At 33.9% G+C, this 13,305-nt stretch overlaps 1 pseudogene; it reads right to left on the reverse strand.

Moving 5' to 3' along the window:
• Positions 1-13,305, reverse strand: part of LOC115428166 (nuclear factor of activated T-cells, cytoplasmic 1-like) — a 102,108-nt pseudogene that overhangs the window by 38,953 nt on the left and 49,850 nt on the right.

A 13,305-nucleotide genomic window follows, 5' to 3' on the forward strand; every position in this document is an offset into this window, starting at 1 on the left:
TTTTGGCCATCTCAGGAATAAGACAGGACCGACTGCCAAGCACAAACTCCCACTCGATGAAGGCTGAACTTCTGGAAACCTTTTCCACACGTTTCAAACACAACACTGCACTTTCCCCCCGAGGACGTTCTGCCCTCGGCCGAGAAACCCTACAGTCGTATTCCCATTACAGAGTGAGTGCCTGTACCTGGACTTATGTAGACCACGGTGTATATAATCCAAGTACATATTATTTTTGTGGTTTGAGTGAAAAATGTACTTTTCCTCTCGGTTTGGGAGCAGCTGGAGTATTTGTACCTTAGTTGCCCTTATGTTAATTAACTGGGTTCAGTGTTGGGGAGTGACTATACTGATGCCCATGAAGTTGGAATAAAATATTTTGACCTCTTCTCTTCTCTCTGAAATTAATTTGTGAAATGCAAAAATAACACTGAAGATATTAACATGCAGTCAAAGTTATGAAACTCATTTTACTTCAAAAGTCACATACAGACTAATTCAGTCTAAACTGGGTCAGACCAGTAAAATATTATCAGAATAACTTATGGATAAGGACAACTCTAAGTTTTTCTATTTGTTTTAGTGTAAGAAAGTTTACAGTTACAAACTATTCTTTCACAAAAAAAATGTCAATAACCTGAAATGTCTTAACAAGTAAGTACAATTTTAACAAGTGTTCAGAGAACACAAACCTCCACCAAGCACCCCGTATGGTGTGCATGTGTGGATCGACTATTTCTTTTAAATTAAACAGTTTCAAGGTTGTTCCATACAGAAGAAAAAGTTGAAGCTTGGTACCAGTCATGTGTATGTCAAATTATATTAAATTCCAATGAATATTTGTTGAGTTATAATGAAAAATGTGTTGTAAATGGCATTTTCAATGTTAAATTGAAATGTCCACAGAGTCCACATTCCACAGTGGATGTGGACAATTTTGTGCCAGATAAAAGATATTGTTATAAGCTACGGGTGTATCAAATTGGAGGCCAATCGGAGTCGTTTTGAATTTTTTATGAATTTTCGAAAATTGCTCAGTGATGAGAGATAGGAAAATTGTGGATTTTGTGACCTTGCTGTGACCTTGATCTTTGGCCTACTTGGCCCAAAATTTAATGGGTTCATCCCAGGGCCTAGGCCTATCTGTGGGTACAATTTGGTAAAGATGGTTGAAATAGTTTTCCTGTAAAGTTGCTAATAAACAAACACGCAAACAAACACACAAAGCAAAGCAATCACAATACCTGTAATGTAATGTACATGTGTGAATGATAAACTGAGACATAGTATTGTTAAAATTGCACTCATTTATGAGAAAAAAAAAACAGGTTCATGATACAAACATTTTAATAAAATATAACAAAATATAAAAAATAAATAAAAGTTTGACATGATTTATAGGTCATTATGTTATTATTTTCCTGGCCCACCCCTCTTTGAGCTCATACTGGGCTACATGTGGCCCCTGAACTAAAATGACTCCTATACAGTCTTGCTCTTGTGTTCAATAAACAAACCAAACAACTGTGCAAATAAAGCTCCAGTAAGTGACTAAATCTGTTGTTTGTGTTATTTGGTCTGAGAGTCTGAGGGGAGCTCTCAGTTCACTAAATTAAAACATTAGTTTGTTTTGTCATGTGAAGATTGGAGATATTCTGCCACTTAAATCAGTTAAAGGGATTGAGAACATCTGCTCTATCCTCAGTGTTTTCATCCTGATTTATAGTGTCACATGGATCACTTACAGGCTTTGAAGCTTCTCTCTCGACCTTGGCCTCCGTCTCCCAGAGGTGGTGACCATCTACGAGAAAAAGCACAGAGAGAAGAAAGAGTTTAGCAACGACGAATCAGAAAGTAACCCACCTACTCAACAATGAGCGCAAATGAAGAAATGGAACCAGTGTTGTTATTATTATCTGTTACATCAGTGATATATAAAACAGAAAGCCAAGGGTATCACCAACGTCATACTGTCTGACCCGCGGCCCATGAGCTCATATCCTCAGTCTAACTAACCTGAAAAGAGAAAGAGGCGACAAACTCACAGACGCACAGACGGAGACAGAGAAATCTGATGCAACCCTTAAAAAAAAAAATAGTCATACCAAAGAGATGAGCGACATCTTTGGTGGATGAGAGAAACCTTGACTTCATTTCTGTGAGGAATCCCAACATGCATCAGCAGCTGCTGGGCTCATTACGACAGAACCGCTGGAAACTGACAACCAGTCTCCACTTTCAAGCCTATTTCTCTCCTTCGCATAGGACTCTTTTTGTTACTCCTACATAATGAGTGTTAAATGCTTTTGGTATTTACATGTGTTGTTTCTTCTTAACCCATAAAGACCCAGTGTTACTTTAAAGGCAGTTCTCAGATGAATTTTTCTCACTATTCAACCGTTCTTAAATGATTCATCACCATTTCTTATTATCTTATTGTCTGTATTTTGCATTTTTTCCAGTGAAAATCATACCAGGAGGAAGAACAATAGGATCTACCAGTCTGGAAGACATGGGAAAAAGAAGAAAAAGTGAATTCAGTTCATTGAAAATATGCTGCAACAAACTTTAACCCATAAAGACCCAGTGCTTCTTTTATGGCAACTCCAGGATGAATTTTTATCTATTTTCCTATGTTTATTTGACTTATCGTGTCGAAACTCGGAGTAAAGTCAAAGGTTATTGTAAAAAAACAGAAGAAAAAGTGACTTCTTCTGTAAAATATATAATATTTATTATAATATGATCTTTAATATTTTGCATTTTTCAGTGCAAATCATGTATTTTCCTATATTTAATTTACTAATCATGTAGATGTTCATAAAAATTCAGATTCAAGTTGAGAGTTATTATATCAGAAACAGAGAAAACTGAAGAAAAAGTGACTTTTTCAGTCAAATCTATCATTAACTGAACATAAACCCAGTGTGTCCATCCACCGTCTTTGATCCAACTGCATGGGTTTTACTGGTGAATCAATGTTGTAGAAATTGACGGTGTTTCCACGGTAACTACAGAGCCTCTGAACATCCAAATGGGTCATATCTGATGACCATGAAAAGATGACAAACTGTATTTTACACCAATTATTTACATGTATTGATCGCATTAGTAGATGAATAGTTTAGATCAGTGGCTTTTGGTCGATGGTGGATCAAGGTTATTATCCTTAATGAAAACTAACGAAATGACGAAAACTAGAACTGAAAAACATTTTCGTTAACTGAAATAAATAAAAACTGTAATTAAAAGAAAAAAACGATAACTAACTGAAACTGTATTGTGTGCTTACAAAACTAACTAAAACGTAAAAACTTATGGATAAAATTCCCTTCGTTTTTGTCTGTCAACATCGGATTGATACGAAAGCGATTTATTTCGCTCTAGCAATTTTAGCTAGCAGCACCATACGACACTTCATGGTCCATCACTTCTCATCACTTGTCATTTAGAGTCGTCTTCTGGTCCCCACTCTACCTGGAAACATGGAGACTAAAGTTGGGAGAAAGTAGAGTCCTGTCTGGGATTAACTGAATACGACGGCAAAGAAGATAAAAGATATAAAAAAAACCTCAAACTAATACTAGCACTAAACTAAAACTAAGCATTTAGAAAAAAATGAAAACTAATAAAAACTAGCAAACCTGCTCTAAAAACAAATTAAAACTAACTGAATTAGAGAAAAAAAGTCAAAACTAAATAAAACTAAACTATAATGAAAAATCCAAAACTATTAGAACCTTGCGATGGATGTTTGGGTCTTTATGGGTTAAAGTGGCTTAAAATATAAAAAAAAAAGGTTGTATTTATATCAGTCTTTAAACTGTAAGTGAATTTTAGTCTAAATTTAATCCTGGACCAAAAACTGAAACTCTAATGTGGACAGTTTTATCTTCACACTTTGACTGGAGGAGGTTAAACGGTTAGACTTGGATGCCTTGAATAAAATAATAAGGCAGTTTATCAACATAATAAACTGTATTTTACACCAATTATTTACATGCATTGATAGGATTAGTGGATCATCAGGTATTAAACAGTTTAAATCACCAGATAATTTTGTGCGATGGTGGATGTTTGGGTCTTTATGGGTTAAAGTGGCTTAAAATAAAAAAAAAAAAAAAAAAAAAAAGGTTGTATTTATATCAGTCTTTAAACTGTAAGTGAATTTTAGTCTAAATTTAATCCTGGACCAAAAACTGAAATTCTAATGTGGACAGTTTTATCTTCACACTTTGACTGGAGGAGGTTAAACGGTTAGACTTGGATGCCTTGAATAAAATAATAAGGCAGTTTATCAACATAATAAACTGTATTTTACACCAATTATTTACATGCATTGATAGGATTAGTGGATCATCAGGTATTAAACAGTTTAAATCACCAGATAATTTTGTGCGATGGTGGATGTTTGGGTCTTTATGGGTTAAAGTGGCTTAAAATAAAAAAAAAAATAAAAAAAAAAAGGTTGTATTTATATCAGTCTTTAAACTGTAAGTGAATTTTAGTCTAAATTTAATCCTAGACCAAAAACTGAAACTCTAATGTGGACAGTTTTATCTTCAGATTTTGACTAGAGGGGGTTAAACGGTTAGACTTGGATGCCTTGAATAAAATAATAAGGCAGTTTATCAACATAATAAACTGTATTTTACACCAATTATTTACATGCATTGATAGGATTAGTGGTTCAACAGGTATTAAACAGTTTAAATCAGTAGATGGTTTTGTGCGATGGTGGATGTTTGGGTCTTTATGGGTTAAATAAAGAGGTTTCCCAACAGCCAATAAAACTGAGCATCATATGAGCTGTGGAAAAGCCCGTGAGAGTTTGATTTATAATTCTGCCCGATGAGGTGTGAGTAAAACTATATTTTTACCAATTTATTACACACAGAAGGAAACCATTGTGATTTTTTTTTAAACTCCTGACTCATTAACAAGGCCTAAAAAATCATTAAATGGCTGTGAAAATGACTTTATGAGGAAAGGAAACTGCAGTTTAAAGAAAAAAGCCCAGCGGTGGCCAGATTTCTTGAAGAAAATGAACTGAGATATGTGTGGCGTTGCTCAACGGGCCGTCTGCAGTTTGATAAGTGGAGCGTTTGAACGGAGCAGACAGATGGATGGGGTAGTGAGGAGTTGGAAGGTGGCAGAGATGGAGGAGGCGCTGTTTGGCCCTGACATCTCCTATTATGTCTGAGAGGACACTGGAAACCTGTTTACCTCAGTGCACCGTCTCTGTTTTCTTCTCACCTTGCCTTTCCTTTCCTTTGTCTGACAACCTGTCTGCTGTGAGCTGGACTTTTAACCGAACAGTGATCCTCTCAGGGAAGAAGGAACTGTCTTTAAAAACTTCAAAGAGGAGAATAAATCAAGCTTCTGCGTTAAACTTTGAAAGCTGGCAGTAATGAACAGCCAGATTCTCATCTCATTACGCCTGTAAAAGACCAGAAGTGGTTCAGAAAAATAGAATTAAACTAAATATAGAGACAGAGGACAGTCATCATAATGTCCACTAATGTTCCAATGAGCTTTAGTGAAAGAACAACAACCTCAGAGCTTTTTTACACATAAGGCACATCATTTTTTAACCCATAAAGACCCAGTGTGACTTCTGTGGTAGTTCCCAAATGATTTTTTCTCTTCATTTAACCTTTCCTATGTGATTTATCACCACTTATTATATATCATCCTCTGAATTTTGCATTTTTTCCAGTGAAAATCATCTATTTTCCTATGTTTAATTGACAGATCATGTAGAAGCTCAGAGTAAAGTCAAAGGTTATTGTAAAAAACTGAAAAAAACTGAAGAAAAAGTGACTTTTTCTGTAAAATATACTGTATATTTACTTTTATATTTTGCATTTTTCAGTGTAAATTATGTATTTTCCTATATTTAATTTACTGATCATGCAGATGTTCATAAAAGATCAGAGTAAATTCAAAGTTTATTATGTCAAAACAGAGAAAACTGAAGAAAAAGTGACTTTTTCTGTAAATCATACTGTATATTTACTTTTATATTTTGCATTTTTCAGTGTAAATTATGTATTTTCCTATATTTAATTTACTGATCATGCAGATGTTCATAAAAGATCAGAGTAAATTCAAAGTTTATTATGTCAAAACAGAGAAAACTGAAGAAAAAGTGACTTTTTCTGTAAAATATACTGTATATTTACTTTTATATTTTGCATTTTTCAGTGTAAATTATGTATTTTCCTATATTTAATTTACTGATCATGCAGATGTTCATAAAAGATCAGAGTAAATTCAAAGTTTATTATGTCAAAACAGAGGAAAACTGAAGAAAAAGTGACTTTTTCTGTAAAATATACTGTATATTTACTTTTATATTTTGCATTTTTCAGTGTAAATTACGTATTTTCCTATATTTAATTCACTGATCATGCAGATGTTCATAAAAGATCAGAGTAAATTCAAAGTTCATTATATCAAAACAGAGAAAACTGAAGAAAAAGTGACTTTTTCAGTAAAATATATCATTAACTGAACAGACCTGTAAATATCCTATTCGTTGTACATATCTCTCATCTGTAGTATAGCGTTAGCTTTTGTATATTTTTTTCTGTATATTTTGTTAATTTCAGAGTTCTAGCATTACTTTAGTAGCATATGTATATTAATATTTTATTCTGAAGCCCTTGCACAGTTCACTTTTCTTAACACTGTGATATTTGTATTTTAGTTTATTTTTCTTAGATAGTCCCTTTGCACTAAGTGTTTTGCTGCTAAATTGAACTGAGCTGCTAAACTGACTTTCATTGTTCCTGTGACAATGACAATAAAGATCTATTCTATTCTATAAACCAAGCGTCTCCATCCACTGTCACTGATCCAACTCCATGGGTTTTACTGGCGAATCGATGTTGTAGAAGATGACGGCGTTTCCATGGTAACTATAGAGCCTCTGAACATCCAAATGGGTCATATCTGATGACCATGAAAAGATGACAAACTGCATTTTACACCAATTATTTACATGTATTGATAGGATTAGTAGATGAATAATTTAGATCAGTAGCTTTTGGTCAATGGTGGATCAAGGTTATTATTGTTAAAGAAAACCAACGAAATGATGAAAACTAGAACTGAAAAAACATTTTCATTAACTGAAATAAATCAAAACTATAACTGAAAGAAAAAAACATAACTTACTGAAACTGTATTGTGTGCATACAAAACTAACTAGAACGGATAAAAATTATGGATAAAATTCCCTTCGTTTTCGTCTTTGTTAACGTCGGATTGATACAAAAGTGATTTATTTCGCTCTAGCAATTTTAGCTAGCAGCACCATACGATACTTCACAGTCCGTCATGTCTTGTCACTTGTCATTTAGAGTCGTCTTCTGGTCCCCACTCTACCTGGAAACATGGAGACTAAAGTTGGGAAAAAGCAGTAGAGTCCTGTCTGGGATTTATGGGAATACGATGGCGAAGAAGAGAAAAGATATGAAAAAACTCAAACTAATACTAAAACTAAACTAAAACTAAGCATTTACATAAAAAATTAAAACTAATAAAAAATAGTAAACCTGCTCTAAAAACGAATTAAAACTAACTGAATTAGAGAAAAAAAAAGTCAAAACTAAATAAAACTAAACTATAATGAAAAATCCAAAACTATTAGAACCTTGTGATGGATGTTTGGGTTTTTATGGGTTAAAGATCATTGTTGGCTTTAGTAAAAATAGTAGAAATGGCAGTAAAGAAAGACAGTAAAGATGGAGAATAATATGCAGGAATGAACCCAGACAAACTGTATTTTACACCAATTATTTATAATTTATTTAATAATTAATTATTATTTACATGTATTGATAGGATTAATAGATGAACAGTTTAGATCAGTAGCTTTTGGTCGATGGTGGTTGTTTGGGTCTTTATGGGTTAAAGATCATTGTTGCTTTAGATAGAAGTAAAGAAAGACAGTAAAGATGGGGAATAATCTGCAGGAATGAACCCAGGTCACTGCGTTAAGGCTCTGACCCATGTGGGATGTGTAATCCATCAGATGATCCACCAAAACACCACAAAGGGATCACCTTTTAACCACTGTTTTCTTTTGTACAGATTAATACCATGAGGTGCTTTTTCATGCACATATGCGTCGCTAAAACAACTTCTATCATGACACTATTTGGCAAAGGCAGTGTCACAGCATCCTGTGTGAGAGAACTCGCCAAACTCCACAGATAAATATTAGCCCTCTTCCAGAATGATAGTGGAAGGTGCCAGACCTTTGTCTGGCGTCGGCTCAATGTTAATGAAGTGTGGACATATGTATGGCAATGCAAACCTATCAGTGATATATAAACACACTGCCTGAAACGCACACGATGAATAAGACACATTTTATTTACACATGCCGCGCACACATTCTGCACATGAAACGGAGCCCTGGATTCATTAAGTGCATAGAGCAATCAAATAAATGACTTGTATAGATAATATACACGCTTCATTTGTTGATTTACCGCAAGCCATTTCGTTATTGCAATATTGAACAATGTCACCACAGACTTTCCTCATATCCTGCAGAACTTGTCTATGTTGATAGAAATGATTTCACAAAGACAGATAACAGCAGAGCAATTGGCTATGTGAAAAAAAATAAAATAAAAAAAAATAGTAGAATGATCATTGCAGAGTGGAAACACTAGTAGGAACGCCATCAGTTTGACACTTCGGCTACATTCAGACTGCAGACAAATGTGGCCCAAATCTGATTTTTTTTGCCCATATGTGACCTGTATCTGATCTGTTAAAGACAGTTTGAACAGCACAAATCCGACCCAGGCCACTTTCATATGAGTAGAGCTGCACAATATATCGTTTGAGCATTGTGATTGCGATGTACGTGTGCGCAATAGTCACATCGTAGGTCCTGTGATGTAGGAAGCAAATGAACTCAACATGTTTTCATCTAATTTCATCCTGGGTACCTCACACACACACTGCACACAGCCATCCACCAATCACAATCATTCTTAATCTGTTTACCAAAGCAGGCCACGCCCCTGCACATGGAGTGAGTCACTGGTAACAACATTGAAAAATGAGCGACGAACAAGAGAAAATCACCGAAAACAAAGACTTGGTGCCAAAAAGAAAAGCAACGTTAGTTATCTGGAATTATTTCAGCTACAAGAAGGATGAAACTGAAATATGTGTTCTGTGTCGATAGTGCCTTCCACCTGTCACCACAACGAAGACGTAACGACTAATTTGTTTGACCATTTACGTCAACACCACACACCTATTATATCCCCCTGAGAATTTTTTCATATTGCAACATATATCGCAGGGTTAAAAAATTGCAATGGCAGTTTTTGCCTTATTTGAGTTTTTATCCTACTTCTTTGCTCTATTTATTATTATCCAATCCAACTTTATTTGTAAAGCATTTTAAAACAACTGCAGTGGACCAAAGTGCTGTACAGAAGAAAAATTAAAACCAAAATAGAAGTATAAAATACAGAATAGATTTAAAGACATAGAAACTGTACAAAAAAAAAAAGTGCTATACAGAAGAATAAATAAAACCCAAATAAAAGAATAAAATACAAGAATAGATTAAAAGCCATACAATTAAAAACAACAATATAAATAAAATAAACAAATAAATAGAATAGATAAATAAGAACAACAAACCACTACCAAATAAAAAAAAATATAGAATAAAGACAGTATCTTCAAACATCTCACATGGTTTCAAAAGCCAAGGAGAAAAAAAAGGGTTTTAAGAAGGGATTTAAAAGCAGACAGAGGAGGCCTGTCTGATATGGAGAGATATTATTGTGACTTCTAATTTTTTAATTTTATGTTCTTATCCTGGTTTTTATCCCAGAGACTGTTTTTATCTTGAGGTTTTTTTTATTGTATCTTGTTTTTATTTATTTGATCTTATTTATTTATTCTATCCTTTTACTTATCCATGGTGCTATACTGTTGAATGGTGGAACACTGAGCACTTTTTGTCTTGACACTCGATCAAGTACCTGCCGAACAGGTTCAATGTATGTTTTGTTGTAATGTCAAATGCAATCACTATGTCTGCAAAACAAATCTACCTTCGGGTATAAATAAAATAACCTTGAACCTTTTCCAATATCATGCAGCCCTAATATGTGGTCCTAAATCCAATATGTATTTGATTTTTTGCAATGGGACTTCAGTCTGAACGGCCAGGTCGCATTTATCCGACCATTACGTCACTGAAATGCGACAAACATCACAATTCTGCATTCCAGAAGTGTCACTTCCATAAACACAGTGGGTGCCTGCGTGGTCACGTATTACATCAGGACCTCTTTTATGCATGTGGGTCACCTCAGGGTCGCATTCAGTTCACACTCAAAATTGATAGAAGGTGCATTTAATGTGTAATATGAACAAGGGCACAAAAAAATCAGATTTCACCAAAAAATCTGAATTGTACATTAACCCTTTCATGCATAGTGGACAGTTATTCTACAGCTGTTCTCTTGTATATTCATGGATTTTGTTGTTTTAGTTCCATATCAGCCGACACAGTGGACACTTATGCATCATCCCATACACTGTCATTCATACAATTACTGTAACTTTACTGTTCTTCATAAACCTGATCTGCACTAACATGTTAGTGTAAATAAATTGCTTGTTATTGTTATTAGACTATAATTAACAGTTTTAAACTTTTTTTTTTTTTTTTTTTACATATTATCTCCATGAAGTGAGTAATAACTAGTATTAGAGTATGTTCAAATGTGAGAAAACATCCGATTAGCAGCATTAAAAATGTTTTTATTTCATAGTTGTCACACAGTATATCAGTAAATACATGTTTCTTTGCTTCAAAAATTAAACGCATGGTGTCCATCAAGAAAATTTTCGATCGCATTGTTTTTTTCATGCCTAAAGAGGAATGAAAACAGGAAAAAAAATCTTGATTAAAGTTCTCATAATTCATGCATGAAAGGGTTAATGTGTAATATGAACAAGTACACAAAAAAATCGGATTTCACCCAAAAATCTGAATTTTGCATTAATGTGTAATATGAACGAGCACAAAAAAAAAAAAAAAAAAAAAATCGGATTTCATCCAAAAATCTGAATTTTGCATTAATGTGTCATATGAACGAGCACAAAAAAAAAAAAAAAAAAATTGGATTTCACCCAAAAACCTGAATTTTGCATTAATGTGTAATATGAGCGAGCACAAAAAAAAAAAAAAAAAAAGGATTTCACCAAAAAATCTGAATTGTGCATTAATGTGTAATATGAACGAGTACAAAAAAAAAAAAAAAAAAAAAAAAAAAATCAGATTTCACCAAAAAATCAGAATTTTGCATTAGTGTGTAATATGAACGAGCACAAAAAAAAAAAAAAAAAAAAAAATCGGATTTCACCCAAAAATCTGAATTTTGCATTAATGTGTAATATGAACGAGCACAAAAAAAAAAAAAAGGATTTCACCCAAAAATCTGAATTTTGCATTAATTTGTAATATGAACGAGCACAAAAAAAAAAAAAAAAAAAATCGGATTTCACCAAAAAATCCAAATAGTGCATTAACACCTGCCGTCTAAACGTAGCCTTTGACACACAAGGGCCACTGCTCCTTAACCAAACAGCACATCTGAGAGGAAACATGTGATAATAACTATAGGACTGCGCAGGTATTAGCAAAATTTTCCTTTGACGAAGAAAAACTAAAGGAAAATAAACGCTGAACAAATGATGATGACGGACGTACAGCTCCTGCAATCTACTTTTTTCCACATAAAACTGATGTGGAGTCAATAGAGGGATCGATAATGGCATTTTTCCGACATTTCTAGTGAAAACTAAACCGATCCTGTGCAGCTTCTGGCACTAATACTGCTTACCCACGACGTTTGAAAGGCCGTTGGTTAAGTCATTTTGTTTTCTGCTTTACTTCTGTTTGATTAATCACATTTAAGAGCCTACTTTTGGACGTGGCAATACTTGTAAATGTTTTGTTTCACTTTGATTGAGAGCCATTCTTGTGTTTTGCCTGTTTATTGCCTTTTTCCTCCCATTTTTTTTTTTCCTTCCCCCTGCATGTATATATCTGGTAACTTGTCAGGCTGTCACTGCAAATATGAAGTTGTTTTTAAAGTCTCACCTGGTAAAAATAAAGGTTTAACTATACGATGTACCATTTCTGTCTTAATCACTGTAAATAAACTTAACACAGCCAAAAGGGGAAATTTATGAGGATGTGACAGATCATACTGCTGCTACAGATTTGAACATAAACCACAGCCATGCTTTGATTCCTCTTGCAGCCAAAAATTTATTATGACACAAAAACATCCCCAACTGTAACAAAAGGCAGTAACGATAAAGCTACAGCTAACACGAAAACATTTTAAGCAACGTGCAAACATCTGCTTGCACATCTGAGGATAAAATATAACACGTGCATCACATGTTAAGTAAGAGGAAGCTCCTAAATACACAACTGCAACGAAAAGGAAAACATGTATAGAAAGATACAAGCAGGAAGGATGTGTCTAAACAAAGGCCGTGGATAATTAGTGGGAAACATTTAATTTATCCTTTATTTCACTGAAAAGCAGCAATTTCTAAATAAACTCCACTGAGCATGAGCAATGTGTTAGTAGTTAGAAGAAAGGTTTGTCTCCCTCCGCTGAAGTTGAACTGAAGCAGGACGATTATTTCCAAATCCAGACCAGTTCTGCATCTAAGAACTGTTTATATGTCTCACTGCCATCCTGTCTCTGTGCTTTTTTTCTCCCTCCATTTTTCTTTTACATCTGGAACTTCACCAAAAAGACAAAATCAATTGAAAGGAGGTAGTTTCTTTATATATATATATATATATATATATATATATATATATATTTTTTTTTTTTTTATGCTGTTTTTATCAGATTTTAATTTGTCTTTGTTTTTATGATGGTTGTGTTTCATTGTTCTTAGCCCGCTTTGCACCCTGTGTTATCGCTGTTTTTACTTATTTACTTATTTATTCAATCCCTTGTTTTATGTTTTGTGTACGGCACTTTGGCCAGCTGTAAAGTTCTTAACCCTTTCATACATGAATTACGAGAACCTCAGTAAAGATTTTTTTCTTGAGTGTTTTTATTCCTCCTTACACAGGAAAAAAAAAAAAACAACGCGATCATTTTTTTTTTTCATGGAGTTACAAAAATGTCCATGCATTTAATTTTTAAAGTAAAGAAACGTGTGTTTAAAACCCAGTATCAGAAAGTACGGAAGAGGATTAAGGCCACTGGAAAAAAA

The sequence above is a fragment of the Sphaeramia orbicularis genome, chromosome 11 (genome assembly GCF_902148855.1).
Source record: "Sphaeramia orbicularis chromosome 11, fSphaOr1.1, whole genome shotgun sequence".
NCBI classification, from domain to species: domain Eukaryota; kingdom Metazoa; phylum Chordata; class Actinopteri; order Kurtiformes; family Apogonidae; genus Sphaeramia; species Sphaeramia orbicularis.